Genomic DNA, 9,214 nt, shown 5'->3' on the forward strand with positions numbered 1-9,214 from the left:
GAAAAACATGAGAAAAACCTAACCCCAGGAGATGTAGTGCCAAGAATTTGTGGGCCTCATTGGGGTTAGTTGGGTAACCAACTTCCCGGGGTCATAACTTGGTCATATTATCTCCCTTTGGCATGTATGATACCTTGTTGGAAAGGTCTCTTCAAATACTACATGATTTACCACATGCCCATGGCTACGGAAATGGGTCTATAGAAGACCTAAAAGCAAACATCATTTACGGGGTCAAAACTGCTATGGAAGTTCAAGAATCGAAAAATTGCTAAAAATAGTAAATGCTGAAATAAACAAGGAAACAAATGAAATAGACTGGAGGTCTAAATGGAATAGGTGGGTGGACACCAATAACCACCTTGATTAGGATTGGAATTTGTTCTTAGAGTTGCCTCAATGGCCTTGCTATGTTAAATATGAAACCAAAAAAGGCTTTCACGTTGTCCTCGTTGTACCACAACTGACTCTCTGATACTCCGTTGTCCACAAACGACTTCCACCCACCATCATTTGACGTTTAGCCTCACAGTGTCCATGAATTTCACATTCATAATTCTATATCCTCCTTCTTCCTATATAAAATTGTGTTTGCATCTACTTAAGAAATGTAAGCCAAGGCCAAGGCCTATGTGTAATAGAAATTTGTGGTTCTCCATTGTAGTTTTTTCTTTCCTTAATGAATTATGCCTATTCCTGTTATCTCCTTCTGTGTTCCTGATTAGTTTTATTCTATGTTGTTCTTCTCTAATCTCAAAAACTAGTATCAGAACCTGATCCAAGCCTCCCCACAACCACTATGTAGTCCAGGAGAGTATCAAAGAATGTTGCCTTCCATTTTCATCGCAACAACTTTCCATAGAGCTCTACTCAAAATAATACACAACCCAGATGTAATGAAACTTCATGCTAAGATCTAGATTAGTGAAGAGGTGTGTCAATTTGGAGCCCATCGTTGGTGTGGCCGAGACAATGATGGGAAATTGTGACAACACAATTGCATTCACTATGTTTTTTTTTTGCTTATAGGCGCATTTGGGGATCTCGGGAGGTAGATCACCCTCCACTTGGCAAAGAAGGGAGAGAGAGTGATTTGCAAAAGTAGCTTCCATAATTGATAACAAATCCTCCTCTTATCCCGATGTTGTGAGGGCCATTGCAAGTAGTAAGCTGTTTTTGGTATTGGACATAGTTGTTGATCTTTTTAGTAAAACATGTTTTATAATAAGAGTGAAACATATATAATTATATTGGTTTCCTTACGATTAATTTAAATTAAAAAAAGGGGAGGTGTTATATGTAAGAAGAGTTTATAGTTTGTTATATAATTTATATTAAAGGGGTTTATTTGGGTCAAGTGGTATATAATTTTGTAAAAGCAGCCTTGATTTCTTTGTGGGCATGAATTTTATTGAGAATGGAGACAATAGTTACTGCTATGGAGAAGTTTAGCGGGGCTAATTTTTCCCTATGGAAATCACAAATAGAGGATATGTTGATTTTAAAGGATCAATATTTTATGATTGGGTGTGTAACAAATTAACCCTTATTGATGATAGAAGAGAAATGGAATAAGCTATATAGAAATTTAATTGCAACAATCCGCCAATATATAGCAAATAATGTGTATTTTAATGTGTCCAGAGAAAAGACAGAAAAATGATTATGGAATAAGATCCATTATCTATATGAGAAGAACACGACATCAAGAAAAGTGTTCTTGATGAAGAAAATTTACAATCTCAAGATGAAGGAGGATGCCTAAGTTGTTGAGCATTTGAATGAATTTAATATGATTACTAGTCAACTTGTCTCTGTTAAAATCATTATAGATGATGAAATTAGAGCCATTTTGTTAATGTGCTCTATGCCAGATAGCTGGGAAAATTTAATTTTAGATATGAATACTTCAACACCAATAGGGACCCTGACATTTGATGACATTAGCAACAATTTAATGAATGAGGAGCTGCGATGCAAGTCAATTGCGAAAAACTAGGGGAGAAGCTCTAGCTCTAGCTGATTGTGGTAGGAGAATTGATTGAGGCCGATAAGGGCGATCAAGATCAAGAGGTCAGTCGAAATCAAGGAGGGGAAGGATCATCTGCTTTCATTGTAGCAAACCCAGGCACATGAAGAAAGAATATCGAGTCTGGAAGTAAGGACAAAAGGATCAGAGACTGACCAATACAAATCACAAGTCATCTAGCATATATGAAGGTGAGACTACTGCTGTAGTCACAGATGATGATGTGTTATTTACTGTGTCAGTAGAATATGCATGTTTATATACATCTAGCAGTAGCTTTGATTGGATCCTTGAATCTGGGGCATCTCATCATGTAACCCCATGAAAAGATAGTTTTGTTGCATATAATCCTAGTGATTATGGTAGAGTGCATTTGGGGAATAATCACTTTTGTGGTATTGTTGGAGTGGGAGATGTCCAGATAAAGTGAAGGATGTCAAAGATATAATATTGAAATAGGTCAAGTATGTACCAGAAATGCGCATGAGTTTTGTCTCTATGGGACAACTAGATGATGAAGTCTATTCCACAAGCTTTGGAAAAGGAATTTGGAAAATTATCAAAGGAGTATTGGTCGTGGTCAGAGGACCCAAGACATGAACATTATATACATTGAAGGAAATGTTAAGAAAATAAGATTTGGATGTTGTCACTAAAGAAGGAAATTCAACATATTTGTGGCATACGTGCTTGGGTCACATGAGCCAGAAGGGCTTAAAAATCCTTGTTGGTAAAAATTTATTTCCAGTCTTGAAATCATACAATCTTGATATTTGTGAGAATTGTATATATGGTAGACAAAGAAGGGTTTCATTCCTTAGAGGTGGCCATGGCAGAAAGAAATATGTGCTAGAATTGATACACTCAGATGTGTTTGGGCCTGTTAACGTCAAGTCATTAGGAGGATCATCATATTTTGTAGCATTTATAGATGATGCATCCAAGAAGGTTTTGGCCCATCTTATGAAAAGTAAAAGTGAAGTGTTTGAAATATTTCAAAAACTTTATGTCATTGTTGAAAGAGAGACTAACAAATTTCTCAAGTGCTTGAGAATAGATAATGATGGAGAATATTGATCAAAATAATTCAAGGAATATTGTAACAGGTTTGGCATAAATCATTAGAAAACTGTGCCCGGTGCTCCTAAAAAAAATGGTGTTGCAAAAAGGATTATTCACACCATTATCTCCTAGGTGAGGAGTATGTTGTGCAATTCTGGTTTAGAGAAACATTTTTGGGCAGAAGCTATAAGGACAAATTTCTACCTTATAAATCGATGTCCATCTACAACCTTGGATGACAACATCCCTAAAGAAGTTTGGACTGGTAAGAAGTTGAATTATTCTCTTTTGAAAATATCTGGATGTGAAGCATTTGTACATATTCCCAAAGAAAATAAAACTAAGTTAGATGATAAATCTATGAAATGCATTTTTCTGGGATATGAAGATGAAGAATTTGGTTATCATCTATGGGATCTAATCAAACATAAAATTATTAGAAGTAGGGATGATATATTTAACGATTCATAAATGTTTAAGAGGATTTTAGGTGAGCTAGAGGTCAAGAAAGATATTGACAAGTTTGAAGAGCAACATGAAGACATCCCACCAATGCAAGAAAATGGACAGCAAGTTCAAGAGCAGGACGGACAACAAGTGGAAAGTAATGAACATCAAGATGAAGGAATCTTACAGGAACCTTTATAGGAGACACAACTTGTTAATCCACCACCACAGTGGTTTGCAGATCTTCTAGGCCTCATAAGCCTGCACAAAGATATCTTGAAAACTATATTTTATTGACTGATGAAGATGAGCCTAATTGTTTTCAAGAAGCTTGTAAAGTTGAGCACAGTAAAGAATGGAAGAAAGCAATGGAGGAACAAATGAACTCTTTGCTAGAAAATAAAACTTGGGAGTTGGTAAATCTCCCAAAATCTAGAAAGGCTCTACAAAACAAATGGGTTTATAGGATTAAGCATGAAGGTGACGAAAAGAAGGAGAGGTATAAAGAAAGGTTGGTGGTGATGAAAAGAAGGTACTGACTTCACTGAAATTTTCTCACCTGTTGTTAAAATGTCATCCATCAGAGTCATTCTTGGTCTTGTTGCTGCTTTAGACTTAGAATGTGAACAGTTAGATGTAAAGACTGCTTTCCTTCATGGTGAATTGGAGGAATAAATTTATATGGAGCAACCATAAGGCTTCATAGAAAAGGGCAAAGAATACCTTGTTTTCAAGTTGAAGAAGAGAATCTATGAGTTGAAATAGGAACCTTGACAATGGTACAATAAATTTGATTCATTTATGTTGGAACATGGTTTTCATAGGATGGAATTTGACCATTGTGTCTATATCAAGAGGTATGATCAAGGAAAGTATATCATATTATTGTTATATGTGAATGACATGTTGATTTTTGGGCATGATAAGAATATGATCAATAGGTCGAATAAATATTTGGGCAACAAATTTGCAATGAAGGATTTGGGTCCAACACAATAGATATTGGGCATGAAGATCATGCGTGACAGGAAAGACAAAAGGTTGTGGTTGTCACAAGAAAAATATATCAAGAAGGTACTTGACAGGTCATAAGGGGAATTTTGAGGTCTAAAATGGGCCTCCTAAAGAAATTATAAAACAAAAGTGGAAATAATAAAATAAGATTAGATTACATCATCAAATTTTAGAGGAAAAAAAGAGAAAATATTTTTTCAACTCGTATTTTCAACTTATCTCCCTATGGGTTTACTCAAATTTCGAGTGAAAACCCTCGTTGGATGCAAAAATTGGTTCCTCATCCAAGGAGCACCCATGTTGCATACTTTCGGTGGACTCTGCTACACGAAAAATGAGGAATACATGAAACACGTGATTGTAATCATGTTTTTTCATGTATTTCTCATTTTTCATGTAGCAGGGTCCATCTAAAGTATGAAACATGGGTACTACTTATATGAGGAATTAAATTTTACATACAACGAGAAACCCCACTTGAAATTTGAGTAAAAAATTAGGGAGATAAGTTGAAAAACTAGTTTTATTATTTTATTATTTTTTAATCTTTTTACTTTTTTACTCCAAAAAGGGTGAATCATCCCCCATGGTTGACATCATCATCTTGAATCCTGTTGGGTCTTATAAAATTTATTTTGGTTGTACATTTTTCTTAGGAGGCCCATTTTAGACCTCAAAATTCCCCTAATGTTAATATGAAGGATTTCAAGCTAGTTGGTACACCCCTTGCAGCACACTTCAAGTTGAGTAGTGAGTTATGTCCTAGTGATGACTAGGAGAAGGAAGAGATGAGCAAGATTCCTTATGCTTCAGCAGTTGGAAGCTTGATGTAGGCCTTGGTATGTACATGGCTAGATATTGCATATTTAGTGGGAGTGGTGAGGAGGTTCCTTACCAATCTAGGAAAATAATATTGGCAAGCAGTAAAATGGATTTTGAGGTATCTTAAGGGTACTAGTCATCAGTGTTTATGTTTTGGTCATAATGAGACTGTTCTTAAAGGATTTACAGATGCATATATGGATGAAGATATGAACACCAGAAAGTCCACTACAGGTTATTTGTAAAGAGATGTTGTGGAGGCAGCCATTCCTAGGAGAGATAGGAATAAAGTAGGACAAGTATGTTCTATATTGTGATAGTCAGAGTTCCATTCACTTGGCTAAAGACCCAAAATTTCACTCAAAAACCAAGCACATTGACTTAAGGTTCCATTGCATCCGCCATGTGTTGGAGGAAGGACAATTATCATTGGAAAATATTCACACAGATAGGAACCTTGCTGATATTCTCACTAGGATTCTACCAAGAAACAATCATGAGTTATGTAGAGGCATGGTAGGACTCGGTGTGACTTGATTCATCACTCTTCATTTGGTTTCAAGTTGGAGAATGTTAAATGTGAAACCAAAGTAGAATTAAACACTATCCTTGCCATCCCACAACTGACTCTCCAACACTCGCCATCCACAACTGACTGCTACCCACCGTCATTTGACTTTTAACCTCATAGTGTTCATGAATTTCACATGAATAATTCTAGATCTTCCTTCTTCCTCTATAAATTTGTGTGTACTTTTGTCTGAGCAATGCAAGCCAAGGCCAAGGCCTTTGTGTAATAGAAATATGTGGTTCTCCATTGTATTTTTTGATCTCCTTACTGCCTATTCCTATTATCTCTTGCTATGTTCATGATTAGTTTTATTCACTGTTGTGCTTATTTGATATCAACATGCTATTCTAATAGAATCGTAACCACTTTAGAAACTATTTATGATATTAGATGGCATGCAGTTCAAGTACTATTAGTAGTGCTGATAATGAATGATGAAGGTGACTCGGGTTCTGGACTTTGAGAAACTCATGCCATCTTATCAGTGGTAAAAAAACAACATCATATTCTTGAGACATTTCTCTTATGTAATGCTATGGTAACGAAGGCTTTTCTTGTCTATTTGGAAAAGATCTCTAGCACTGTAGTTGCTTTGATTTTTGTAGTGATTTTTGTCCTCACTTTTGGGGAGGTTATTCCACAAGAAATATGTTCACAACACAGACTTTTTGTTGGTGAAAATTTTACGTAGCTTGTGTAAATCCTTATACTTATTTGTTACCCTATTGCTTATCCAATATTGAAGGTCGTTCATTGCATACTTTGGAACAATGAGTCTACCTTATGAAGTCGTGCACAACTGAAGGCTCTTGTTTCAATTCATGGATAAGAGGCACGTAAAGGAGGGGAACTCTCACATGATGAAACAACTATTATAAGTGGAGCACTTGATCTCACTGAGAAAATTGATGAGGAAGCTACAACACCCATTAAGTCAACCTTTTATTTGGATGCAGATTCAAAGCTAGATTGGGAAGAAATGGGAAATATTTTGGTATGAGTCCAGAGTCATATTCCTGTATATTCAGGAAGTCCCGAGAACTTCTCTTGGTGAAATGCCTTTATAACAATTCATCTAGAAACAAAGACCCATGTCAGTGTTGTTTCAATAAGGAGAATGCTGCGGGTACCAACAAACCTGCCTATATATGTTATTCTCAATGAATTTCAGAAGGGAAAAAGTCATATGGTCGCTACTGTGAAAAAATGGGAAAAGAAAAACTACTTCCATGTAGCAATGAAGCAAATCAATCTTACGAAATAGAGTAATTAGACTTTCAATTTGATATGGCATATAATTCAACTCAAGCTATACATGTTGACCTTGAGGAGAGTGTGAATGGAAATGACTGATATATGGTGATGATTGTGGTATTTCCAAATTCACTTCAACAGAAGTAAAGGAAGTTTTTCTTAGCTTGTAATCAAAGAAACTCTAGAGGAAATTACATCGTTGCTTGTCTTTATGATCTCTAGATTGTATCTATCAGTTTTGATCCATCTTTGAGAGATTCCCACCATCATTCTGCAATTAATAACATTATTTACAAAATATCAATGACTGGTTTAAACCTGAAGATATATGTTCTAGCAGGTCCCCCAATAAAATTAACATTTCATACCACTCTTGCTCCGATCCAATGTAATCCCTGTGGATCAAGATGCTTGAAGTTTAACCCAAAATGTGTTCTCACAAGTTGGTATTTCTAAACTACCCAATAAGGAATCAATGGCCAATATTCAACCTGACATCACTCCTTTGAAGTTCCAGAAACTACTATGGGTGGTCATGGGGGCGGATTGCGGTTTTACATAGGGCCCACCCGAACTTCATTTTGATTTAGAGGTCCAAATATTTAAACATGGGTATTCCAAATACTTTCAAGTGTCAGAGTTTTTCTTTAAAGGAGATTGTATTCAATGACCTATATATATATAATGTTTTATTTGTGAATCTTTTTAAAAGAGAGGGAAGTTTAATAGTTGTGCCCAAAATTAGTTCGTTGAACTGATTAAGCCAATTAGTGAATTAGGTTGGGAGGAGGAATAAAAGCGGAAAATCAAGATATTGTAAAGGTTCGACGTTTGCAAAATCATGAGACTATGTAATGTAATCTCTTAAGGCACTAGTAAAAAAAATCAAATTGGGTATAACTGTAGGTTTTGTTTCTTTTCATGTAGTATCACCATTGTACCAATGTTTTCTTCTACTAGTATGTGTGTAATGTAGCAGAAGATTTCTTCAAGTTTATGATTGTGAATTTAAATTACATGGTACTCACTTTTATGATCTGAATAATCTTAATAGGAGCTCCACCATGTTGTGAATTCCTTCATACTTCATAATCTTTCACTATTCCTTCTACAGAGATTTGAATTCAGATTCTTGATTGCCTGGGTTCAAAATCTTCCTTCTTTATTTTTATGCAAAACCACTTCTTCAGTTTAAGGAGTCTGCAACACTCGTTGTTTCTGGCCATTCTGGTTTTGAAGGCTAGGGTTTTGAATTAGACGATTTGTTGCAAGCTCTCATGATTAATCCCTTAGACAACATGTTTTAAAAATCTTCATCAGTTTTATGGATGTTCAGAGCACTGGGTCCCTCTACCCAGGAACTCTGTTCAGGGTGATAACATCTTTTAGCGCCGTTTCTGGGGAACAGAGACGCGAAGTTATTTTTCCATTAGTATTGAGATATATTTCTTGAAGGTGAACATGATTTGGATATTAGGATTGGCTGCTTATTATTCACTCGATGATTCCATTTTCAAAGACTTCATTAGAAAAGAAATTTCGCTTGCAAGAAAATGAGGAAGTAACGTAGAAAATCTAGGTATTAGACTTTGAAGTTTTTTAAGGAATCTTTGTTTTTCCTTATCAGCTTTGTCACCCGTTTTCCTCTACACATCAAAAAGTTCATTTCCTACTTTATATTCTCAGAGGATTGTAAGCCCCAAAAATCACATTCCTTATTGAAAAAAGAATACCTATCTTCTTCATGTATCATTGATCTTGGGGATGATTTCACCCCCTGAACCTAAGGAGAGAAAAGTTGTTTGCATTACAATACCTGAAAATAACTAGTCACAATCTAAACATGAAAAAAATGATTGATCATATTTGGAAGTTACCACTCTTCCTCATAAAAAATTCACTACTTTTCAGATCAAAAACCAAGGAAATATTTAAACCTCTGGAGCTGCCCACAATCCTTCATCAATATCCTTCAAAAGGGTTCAAATTTCTACCAAAATTCTCTTGAAAAATTG

At 35.5% G+C, this 9,214-nt stretch overlaps 1 pseudogene; it reads left to right on the forward strand.

Moving 5' to 3' along the window:
- The first annotated feature begins 6,417 nt into the window (after positions 1-6,417).
- Positions 6,418-7,214, forward strand: LOC149262079 (DUF21 domain-containing protein At4g14240 pseudogene; annotated as a pseudogene).
- Positions 7,215-9,214: the final 2,000 nt, after the last annotated feature.

Source organism: Pinus tabuliformis, chromosome 6 (genome assembly GCF_031772625.1).
Source record: "Pinus tabuliformis cultivar Carrire ecotype Pingquan chromosome 6, CPIR1, whole genome shotgun sequence".
In the NCBI taxonomy this organism is placed as follows: domain Eukaryota; kingdom Viridiplantae; phylum Streptophyta; class Pinopsida; order Pinales; family Pinaceae; genus Pinus; species Pinus tabuliformis.